The 11814-nt window shown below is 37.4% G+C and overlaps 1 long non-coding RNA gene across 1 annotated transcript in view; it reads left to right on the top strand.

The window, feature by feature from the left end:
* The first annotated feature begins 1602 nt into the window (after positions 1-1602).
* LOC309497145 overlaps positions 1603-11814 on the top strand; it is a 139802-nt gene continuing 129590 nt past the window's right edge. Inside the window, exons 1-2 of the long non-coding RNA XR_014205422.1 lie at positions 1603-1726; positions 1798-2136. This is a non-coding gene — a long non-coding RNA (uncharacterized lncRNA). The remainder of the gene's footprint in view (positions 1727-1797; positions 2137-11814) is intronic.

Genomic DNA, 11814 nt, shown 5'->3' with positions numbered 1-11814 from the left:
AATCTAACTGGGAGCCAGTGTAAAGACCTGAGGACTGGTGTGATATGTTCATATGTTCTGGTTCTGTTCAGAATCCTGGCGGCAGCGTTCTGTATGAGCTGAGACTGTCTTATGGTGTGTTAGGGAAGGCCAGTGAGGAGTCCATTACAGTGATCCACTGCTGGTGATGAAAGCATGCACAAGTTTCTCTAAGGGCCAATCTCGTTTCGCGCCTGATACTTGCATTTCAGATCGTTAAAATAGGGCTCCATGTGTGTTATTTTTCCACGTGTCTGTGTATTTTAACTTAAAGTGTTGCCAAAATACTTTACAGCTGGCTTCTGATGTGCCATTAAATTAATTTCTATGTATTCTAAGTAATCCAAGGCATCTCTTTCATACTATAAACAGACTTCTCACAGTTAATGTTGGTACCTCTCTGCCTGTCTCAAATCAGGTGTGTAATGATTTTCTTAATTTTTTTAGCTCTAAAATTGACAATATTTATAAAATTATTCATGCTATACATGTTTCCTCTTCTGTACTATGCTTGCCTGGTTTCTCTGGCACATCCTTTACTACCTTTTCTGAAGTTGACTCTGAGCTGCTCACTAGGGTGGTATCATGTATGAAAGTTACCACTTGCTTACTTGATCCCCTCCCTACAAGCTTGTTTAAATCTTTTTTTGACTCACTGTGCCCAGCTGTTCTTGGCATTGTTAATGAATCTTTGTGTACTGGTGTTGTCCCAGCAGCATCGAAAACTCAGCCCTTGCCTCGACAGGATGTCTGCTCCCACATTTTCGTCCCCAGGAATAAACATGGCTCTGACTGAAAGAAGTTTGCCCTGGGACCACAGAAGAACCTGATGTGCCAGTCTGCTTCGAGGGCGCGATCTCAACCACTGACGTGTTGTCTGTTCGTCCTCGGACATGATGGCCTCTGAGGTTCGGAAGGAAATGTCTGAGTGCCAGAAATACAGCCAGCATCTCTAGGCAATTGATGTGCCAAGAGAGATGTTGGTCCTTCCACGAACCCCTGGTGTAGCGGCCTTCCTGTGATATCTTCATGATGGGCGCATGTGCACGCAGCACAGTTTTTAACGCATATCTTATGCGTGATAAAGCTCTGCAGCTATCGATAACCTGACCGGTTAAAATGGAATGGACTGTTGGATGTAAACTGCTGGTGGTGTTGTGGGAAACTTTCCATCTGGCGGAAGCCTCTCAGTCTCGGATTTTATACAGCCGGGACCATCTGTTGAAGTTCGATCAACCAGGCCATCCTTAAAAATATTCTTGTTTGCCGTAACCCGACCGACCCTGTCAATTTAGTACCGACCCAATTATTTATTTATTTTCCCTTTTAGTCCGACCGACTTGCCGGTTGTAAACTTGCGTTAAGACCGACCGATTTTTTTTTTAACTCTTCAAATAACTAATAGCCTACAAATGCAATAAAATAATATTAGTTAAGTATTGTGAATATAAATTGCCTAGACCTACATACAAACATAAGCTACGTTCTTTCTTTTAAATAAAAACCTGTGGCGCCGCGCGTCATCTATGATTATGTTTACACCATTGGTTTACGTATGTCACAATCTATTTTTTACAGTCTATGGTCACAATACGGCCTGCAGGCAGCGAAGTTCGCTTCGTTTCATTCACTGTCAATGGTTCGCGCTTGGTAATGATGGCTGCGGCTTTATCAAATTACTCTAAAGATTATTTCATTTTTATATGTTGTTGAATATGGTTTATTAAAAAATAAACATGTGAGAGCGTGTTATAGGCTTTATGTAGGCTGATGTTATAGTCAGATATGACGACGCTACTGCAGCACGCATCACCGCAGACGAGAAGCTGAGCATCTATTCATCAAGCCAACGTGCAAACTTTCGCAAATCAAAGTGAAAGTAAGTCGCTGACGCTTAACACAATCATCTTTATTAAATGTAAAGAAACGAAATGATCTTACCAGGGCTGTTTCCGCTTTCTCTTATTGCGGGTTTTGATTCAGAAATTTTAGCTGAAGATCAATAAAATAATGCATCTCATAACTGTTGCTTTCGGTGACGTGGTGCACTCCATTAAATCTGCATATAGCGGGAATTGAAGATCGGATTTATATCCGCAAAAAAATACATGTAACCAGGTGTAAATGGAATCGTTTTGATAAATCAGACAGCAATCCGATCTGAGAAAAGGCATGAAGTGGCCTGGTGTAAACAGCCCCTAGACATCGGTGAAAAACTAAATAGAGATGCATTGTTAATGTAAAACATTGACGTTTTTTTTTCATATAGGTATTACATTGCATGTTAATGCAATTAACTGTCATTTTGTGAATTCTAAAGTCAATTTTATTTATTTGTTTCCCTCTGAAAATCCACTTTAGTTGATATCTAGTGGCTTCTTTCTTGATTCTGTCCCAGTCAGTGATGTCACGATATGCAAATTAGTTTAAATTCATACCTATGTAATCATCATGACACATTTTCTTTTCATTGAATCTTGAAAAAAAAAAAAATAGACCTACCTACCGACCCTTTTTTTCTTTTTTTTCGCTGTTACTGCAAACCAAAATATTTTTAAGGATGGCCCCAGCGAACTCTAGACCACCTCTAGATCTAACTTTCCCCAATATTGCCGACATCAAATGGCAGTATGAAAAGAACGGGAGCTCTATCAACGCACCTTGTCGGAGAACAAGGAAGCGGGGTAGGAGAGGTGGATTACGCGAGCGAGCAAGGCGGCCTCTGTCGCGCGTTCCTTTGCCCTCGATCATTCTTGCAAACATGCAGTCCCTCCAAAACAAGTCTGATGAAGTGCAAGCCCATGTCCAATTCCAACATGAATTCAAAGAAGCCTGTATTCTGGCCTTGACAGAGACATGGCTGGGAGAAGCGGACTCGGATGCTGGCATTGCATTGGATGGTTTCGGTGCTCCCTTTCGCATGGATCGGGTGGCAGCAACCACTGGTAAGTCGCGAGGGGCCGGGGTGTGCCTTTACGTAAATGAGCGCTGGTGCAGAACAATGCTAGTGAGAGAAAAGCTGTGTACAAAAGACATTGAACTGCTCTCAGTCTCCATGCGCCCCTTCTATTTACCCAGAGAATTCCCGCAGATTTTCGTAACCGTTGTTTACATTCACCCAAAGGCCAACGAAAGCACTAGAATTAATCTGCAGCACTGTTCAGAAACTACAGGCAGTGTCCCTGATGCCCCAAACCTAATTTTAGGTGATTTTAATCACTGTTCATTGGATAAAATTCTAAAATGTTTTTATAAATACGTGTCCTGCCCAACCAGAAACGGGAAGATTCTTGATCAGTGTTATGGCTCCATCAAAGGTGCCTACAAATCTGTCCTTCTCCCTCCCCTGGGTTCTGCGTGCATCTTATACCAGCGTATCGCACTTGCCTTCAGAGGGGGAAAGTGGATACCAGGCAAGTGAAGGTCTGGTCTGAGGAGGCTACGCTGGTCCTGCAAGGCTGCCTGGACTGTACCTTGTGGGAGGAGTTTGTTAAATCTTTACAGTGGTCAGCTCATGGGTTGCATATTGTGAGGATACTATATAATCCCTAACAAAGTTGTTAAAATATACCCAAATAACAAGCCATGGGTGAGTAAACAACTTAAAGATTTGTTGAAAAAGAAAAAGCTAGTATTCAGACAAAATAACCTCCAGGAATTACACAGCATTCAAAAGGAGATTAAATGTGAAATCAAAAGGGCTAGATGGGACTATAAACTCAAAATGGAATACAAATTGAGCAATAATCTCCTAGGCTCAGCATGGGACAGTATATGGTGGGTCTAAATGATAAAACAAAGAAAAAGGTGGCATTGGAGGGCTTCACCACAGCACAGTGACAGCGCTCATAAAGATAATAAACGATATTCGCTTAAATACTGATTCAGGCAAATTATCAGTGCTGGTGCTACTCGACCTCAGTGCTGCATTTGACACTGTCGATCATAACATACTTCTGGACAGGCTGGAAAACTGGGTGGGGCTTTCTGGGATAGTCCTAAAATGGTTCAGGTCATACTTAGATGGGAGAGGTTATTATGTGAGTATAGGAGATCATAAGTCTGAGTGGACATCCATGACATGTGGCGCAAGATGGCTGCCATGGTGTGAGTGTGTCTAAGAAGCTGAAGCCTGCTTGCTCAAACTTTTGTCAAATAAGGTTCATGTGAGATATCCTTTCTACTGTTATCCTGTATACTGTTATTTAAACATTTTTTAGTACATACAACCCATTCAGATGTGTCACTACTGCATTTTAGTGATATGTATTTTACTTAGTAATGTTATGTTACATTTATGAACTTTCAATACGTAAGGTGAACATTTTGTTTTAATTAATTTTATTAACTTTAAGTATTTGCTCTACAAGTGTAAAACTTAAATAATCAAGCATATTTTTAGAAACAAAATGAATTTATTTTTTTTGTAGGGTTTTTCAATATACCACTGCTAAAAACTGTAAAACAACTTCAATTTCAGTTCCTTTGAAACAAATACACTACAAGATCAAACATTTAACAGTAAACATTCTTCATACGTCTTTTAAAGTGCAACTGGCTTCAAGAATTTGTAAGTCTTGCTTATATAAATATTGCATAAATGGAATGTCTGTTGAAATTAAGCAGCATGCCCTAAAATACTGCTAAACTCGATTTCAATTTCCTCAAGACAGGCAGCCTATCACAAAATGCTACAGTGCTCAATTTTTGATATTTCAAATCATTTAAACCATTGGTAAAGAACATTTTAAAACTGACCTCTATTTTCGTAAACAACCACAAACAGCTTAAAAAACAGAGTTTGTTTCAAAAAATAAAAAAATAAAATAAGTAAAAGAACAACATTTTTGTCAATAGCAAACATTCTTACAATGTGCAATTTCCTTGAAATATTGTAATGTAATTTTGAGACAGGCAGCATGTCAAAATGCTACAGTACTAAATTTGATATTTCAAATTGTTTAAACCATTGTTAAAGAAAACATAACTGGCCTCTATTTTTGTAAACAACCACAAACAGCTAAAATAATGGAGTTTGTTTCAAAAAGACAAAACTGTAAGAATGTTTACTATTGACAAATGTTATTCTTTTACTATGTGCCACTGCCTTCAAATATTGTAATAAAAATTAACTTCGAAAAATAAAAGGAAAGTTTATTCAAGACAGGCAGCATGTCACAAAATGCTACAGTGCTCAATTTTTGATATTTCAAATCGTTTGAGGTATTGGTAAAGAAAAGATTGAAACTGGCCTCTAAATTTTTGTAAACAACCGCAAACAAGTTTAACTTCAGTTCTTACCACTTCACAGTTCTTACAAACAGACAGTCTGCTCAAGCAAGGCAGCATGCCTCAAAAAGCTGCAGAACTCCATTTCAAATTTTGGTGCCATCAATAAAGATAACATTAAAACTGGCCCCTAAATTTAAAACCAGAAACAACTTAATTCACAGCTCTTCACACAAAAAAAAAAAAAAAAAAAAAAAAAAAAACTTCATTCTGGACAAATGAAAGAAATCGAGATGTGCTGATTCAACCAACAAGTTTGTTCTTGAGAACCTGTATTTTGTGTGACAGTTTCTGTGCGTCAAGTCCCAGCAACACTTTCTGGAAAAGCTCAAATGTATACTTCAGGTCTGAAGGATAACTGAGATTCAAGCAGTAAATGACTCCCAAAAGAAGAGCACAAGCCTTGGTGACATCGCAAACATTCTGAAGAACTTTCACTCCTTCAACAATTAGTCCAAAATCCGATGGTGGGTCACAGGCTTCTGCATCTTCAGGTCTGATGATGTAAATTCCAATTACAGTATTGGCTATGTCTCTCTCGGAATTCTCAAAGTCGGTGTCCTACAAAACACAAAAAAGTAACACTGTTCAGTCACTTTAACTGCATCAAAAATGCAGGATGTAAATTTAACATCACTTAGTAATACTAATAATCTAGAAAAAGCAAATAATATGAGAATTCTGTATCAACTGTCAATTCCTTAATGCTTCACATCACTGACTTGCAGTGACTTACAAGACTACTCTACCATGTTTGTTAGGGTTGTCAAAAGTACAGGCTTCGTTACTCAAATTTAAAAATGTGACGAAACCAGCATTTTCCGCAAGAAAATCACTACCGGTTATTGGCCATAGTGTTCATGTGCTCAACAGATATGACTGTGATGCTCTTCACCAAGAGCTCTAAATACTCTAAATATTCACAAAAGACTGCCTGAGAACACTTACTGCATACTCCTTCATGAGGTTTTCATAGTCTTCATTAAGATACACAGAAAGTGCTTGGAGAATGCAAGCTATCCGAGTTGAGATGGTAGCATTCTGTAGAAGAGTAGAGACATTAAGTATAGACAATGGCAAAACACCGTACTGAAGTGGACATTATTTACAAGCATCATAAATACAGATAACAAACCTTGTCAATGGTAGCCATCAGTTTCCAAATTTTACGTCCTGCAATTCCTCCTTTTCTCCGGTAGATCCTGCCCAGCTTGCTTGTGTAACCATCCAGTTTTGACATAAATGTTTGAATTAGTGGGACGGTAATGATTTGAGTGAACTCAGCAGCAATCTGCAGATTTAAGACACACAAGATTGTAGTAAGGATAGCTTTCATGTTTAAAAATATATTCAGGGTCATTTATTGACATCTGAATACAAAAGCATTTAAGCTAACTCTGCATTGACATGAATAACTAAAGCAAAATTAGACATAAGGGAAATGAATGACCATTTGTTTCACCACTTAAAACTATTAAAGAAAGAAATAGTTATACCAACATATTTACCTCATGTTCAGAAAACAGAGCTGGCCATCTGCTTTTGAAGTCAACAATGAAGGGCATGTCTTCAATTACTTCATGTCTTCTGTAAACAAAACAGATTTTTTACATTTTATTTTTTATACTATCAAAATAAAATATAGTCCTACAAAGCTATTATTAACAGAGCATGTGATCAGAGCAGGTCATTTTACCATTGTTGTCCAGCATGGCTATACCAGCTCAGCAAACAGAAGTCTACTACTGAGAAATGTCACGTTATTTGAGCGGACTTTGCTTTTCCAGTGTGTGATCGGTACGCGATTCGTTTGGGCCGTTAAGGACAGAGCAGAATGCGCAGCGCAAACACGGCAGCAGCGCGCCGACACGCACACGCGCGCGGAACGGAGAGTGCGGCGGCGCACACGGAGCGGAAAAGACCCGCTCATGAAAGCTGCGCGAGAATGAAACCTGATAGCCGAACACGGAGGGGCGGGCGGGACGGCATATTTTCGTCTTTTTCAATAGCAGCCGCAACAGAAAGCCATTAAAACAAAAAAATAAGAAAGAAAAAAAAGTGCTCCCCCGCCCCTAATAATGCCAAATCCACTCAGCTCTAAACATGCCTTGGAAACTGATCCAATTTAAAAGATCGATAGTGTTCTTTGTACATAAAACTTACGTTAACTTTCTTGCTATAAAAGCGCTCAATGTATAGTGTTATTACTTTCTATAGTGTTTCAACAACTGTGATCTAATCAAGACTGTTATTTTGCAGTCCTTGCACTGCCACATGCTTTCCTTATGTTTAACACGTGTTAGCATAACTGCCAAAAAAAAACTAAAACTCAAAAGACTCCGAAATACACCGATAACATAAATTAACATAACTCTGTGAACACCCACGCCACTTTTTCCAGGCGATATTTAACAGGATGGGAAAGAATTAGTGATGGGACATTTGAACCGAGGCGTCGGAGCGTGTGTCGAGAAAAAGTGGGCGTGCCAGATGAAGCCGCGATTAGAGGCTTGTGTTGTTAACGTGAAAATCACGTGACTAATGACAAACGAGGCCTCGGTTTGTGTGGATACGTCATCGGTTCGGTCTGAGTGTCGCTTCCAGATAAAAGGCGGTTCGAAACTCGCGCCTCCATGTGGGTGTTGCAGGAGTAGTAGAAGCAGTTGTAGTAGTGTCAGAGAGTTAGATGATAACTGTTGTGTCATATGTGAGGGCTGTATATTATTACATTATCAGGTTAGAATAGTTAAAGTAGGCCTATATTATTATTATAGTAGGCCTAGCTATATTATAGTCTTGTTATATTAATTAGATAAGATTATTTGGATTGCTCTGGATTTTTGCATCTGGACTGGACTGCTTTTTGATTTGGATTGCCTTTTTGGATGTGTTTGCTTTTTGTGACTCTTCTTTTTCCTGGTAATGGACAAGCAAGAAAGAGGAGATCCTCCCCTGTCTGGGCTCAACAGAAGCATCAGTGTCCTCATTTGTACCACTGCCATTTTTACGTTCCCCTGCATCCCCTGTTCCTTGTGAAAAGATATTTTCCAAGGCTAGAGAGATTTTGTCCAAGAAGAGGAATCGTCTAAACCCCAACACACTTGAAATAATTCTGTTTCTCAATAAAAAATCTATTGTAATCCTTCCTTCCGGACTATTCTGTTGCAGTTTACTTTGATAATCTGTTATCTATAATCTGCTAAATGAATAAATTTACTTTATTACACTCCCTCTAACATAAGCACTGCACTCAACACAGTGTCACTGTTGTTGTTCATACTGTCACTATCCAAACAATTTATGAATAATTAATAAACTGTGTGTGTGACTCTGCACAAGTAAATTCAGACAGAGAAAGATACATATTTTATAATATACACAGTAATGGACAAATGTCTGATCATGTCTTTTTATTATTGCAAATGAAAGGTTACAGACATCAACAGTGAGTAGCCTACAAAATAAATAAATAAATATTTGTATTTATAAAAATATTTTTTATAAAATATACATTTAAATAAAAATATACAAATAAATATAAATAATTATTTGTATATTTACATTACAAATAAATATTTGTATTTCTAAAAGTATTTTATAAAATCTAAAAAAATGTATAAAAAAAAAAAATTTATAGAGGGAGGGAGGGAGGGAGGGAGGGGGGGCGTGGCTCTGAACACTGGTTCAGAATGAATTAATTTGTCTGCTATTTCTTTGCACAGTAGCTAGGTGTCACTAGTGAGCAATGCTGAATGAAGCTTCGAGTAATGAACCTTATGCTGAAGCAATGGGCTGCGAGGTCTCAGTGGTTCAGGAAGCCTCATTTTGCCATCACTAGAAAGAATTATTAAATATTCATACACACCTGACAAAGTCACCATCTTCTCCTCCTCAATATTCGTGCTTGGAGCTTTCGTCTGTCTTCCGTTCTGTTCCGTTGCTCCGCCTCCAAGTGAGCAGCTACGGTATCCGCAAAGATCAAATTTTATGGGGTTTTGCGTTTTACTCAACAATGTTATGTTGGCCAATCAAACCCTTATTAAGTAAAGTCTACAATACTATTTTTTTGTAAAAATAACATAATTAACTTGTGTTAATTTAGTTACTTTTATGTTTTATGTACTGTGAACAAGAATGAGTGTAGTAAAACTAACAATAGTTAAAGTTCATTTTTTTGAGTGTACTGGCGACTCTATTAAATGTATTCTGGCAACTATTAACTCTCTTGAGAGGCATAATGAAATGATTATATTGGGAGATTTCAATAGGAATTGGCTCGATCGCTCCTCTTCTATGGATAGAAATTTAATTAGTAGTGTAAATCTTACTCAGTTAATTAATGAACCTACTAGAGTAGATTATCGATCTTCATCATTGTTGGACTGGATTTTAGTTACACACCCTGAAAGAATAGTTAAATCAGGTGTAATGTCAGACTGCTTAAGCGATCATTCTGTTATATTTTGTGTGTGGAAAATTAAAATTCCAAGCTCTCCACCCAGATTTATTCGCGCAAGACAATGTAAGAACTTTAATGTCAATTATTTTATTCAGGACCTAATTGCAATTAGGTGGGAGAGATTTCAGTTAATTCCTTATGTGGAGGATGCATGGAATTTTTTTTACTCAGAAATTATGAATGTAATTGAAAAACATGCTCCCATGAAAATTAGTAGAGTTAAAGGCAGGCACTTACCCTGGATCAGCTCTAATCTAGTAAGTCTTTTTAAACAAAGGGATAAAGCTTGGGCCAAATATCGCTCTTCAAAAGATTCTTTTGATGGGGAAAATTACAGATACCTTAGGAACTTATGTAAGACACAAACAAGAAACGCTAAATCTAATTACTATAAAGATAATCTCTCTCATGATTTTCATAATTCAAGAGAATTTTGGAAGCATTTGAATCACATTCTTAATAAAAAAAAAAAAGCCCTATAAATCAGATAAAATTAAATAATGAAGTTATTTCAGATCCAGTACTTATTTCTAAGTCTTTTAATCAGCATTTCTCTTCCATTGGGGATCTCTACCAATTTAACTCCTATGAGATGTCTGGTACTTCGAACTTAATACTAATAATTATTTTTCTTTTATTAAAATCTCTCCATCTGATATTTTTCATGCAATTGGTGAGCTAAAAGAAAACAGTAAAGCTGGTCCGGATGGTCTAGAAGCAAAATTTGTGAAACTTGCTGCTCATGTATTAATGTATCCTCTTGCAGACCTATTTAACTTATCTTTATCTACTTGTGCATTCCCATCTATATGGAAATGTGCAAGAGTTACTCCTCTTTTTAAAGATGGTGATAGATCTGATATCAATAATTTTCGTCCAATTTCTATTATCTGTACTACTGCAAACATTTTTGAGAAACTTATTTTTAATCAACTATCAAAGTATATAAGTCAATTTAATATTTTATCTCCATCACAATCGGGATTTAGGTCGAATTTTTCTACTACAACAGCTCTACTAAAGTTCACAAATGACGTGTTGTCATCCTTTGATAAATCCCAATTTACAGGTGCAATCTTTCTTGATCTTACTAAGGCTTTTGATTTGGTCGATCACTATCTTCTCCTTGATAAGCTTTATTCTATTGGTCTGAGTCAAAATGCTCTGATGTGGTTTAATTCCTATCTTCATGGCAGACGACAGTGTGTTGTTTTTCATGGGTGCCAGTCTGACTATTTACTTGTGGATAAGGGTGTCCCACAAGGATCTACATTAGGACCACTTCTTTTTACTATTTTTATTAATGATTTACCACAAATATGCTCTAATTCTTCTGTTCATCTTTATGCTGATGACACTGTTATTTACACCTCTAACTCTGATTTATCTCAAATTCAGAATTCCTTACAATCTGACTTCAACCGGGTACAAAAATGGCTTCATAGCAATAAACTTATACTGAATAGGAAGAAGTCATGCTGTATGTTGTTCGGAACTCGATATAGTCATGTTTACTCCTCGGAGTTACAAATTAAGTTTGTTAATGGGACTCTTCTTGAGAAGGTTGATTCATTTAAATATCTCGGACTCTGGATTGACCCTGAACTCTCATTTAAACTACATATTGACTTTATTACTAAAAGATCATATGGTTGTCTTAATTCACTGTATCGTTCTGTAAATTGTTTTACTCTTCCTGTCAGAAAAAGAATAATTTCTCAGATCATACTGCCTATTATTGATTATTATGATATTGTTTATCAGAATACCACCGACACCAATCTTATGCCCCTTTAATGTTGTAATGAACTCGCTTTGTAGATTTGTTTTGAGGTGTCCTTATAGAACTCATCATTGTTTAATGTTTGAATCACTTAATTGGTTGCAGCTTAAAGGAATACTCCACCGTCTTTTCATATTAAACTATGTTATTTCCTTAACTAAGACGAGTTGATGCATACCTCTCTCGTCTCAGTGCGTGCACTCAATCGCTCTGGCGCGCGGCCAAACTTTGTTCACTCAGTTCATTCAATATGGGCCAAGCAGAG

The sequence above is a fragment of the Leuciscus leuciscus genome (genome assembly GCF_965113295.1).
Source record: "Leuciscus leuciscus genome assembly, chromosome: 4".
NCBI classification, from domain to species: Eukaryota; Metazoa; Chordata; class Actinopteri; order Cypriniformes; family Leuciscidae; genus Leuciscus; species Leuciscus leuciscus.
Note: the sequence above shows the minus strand (reverse complement) of the source record. Positions and strands in the feature narration are given on the sequence as shown.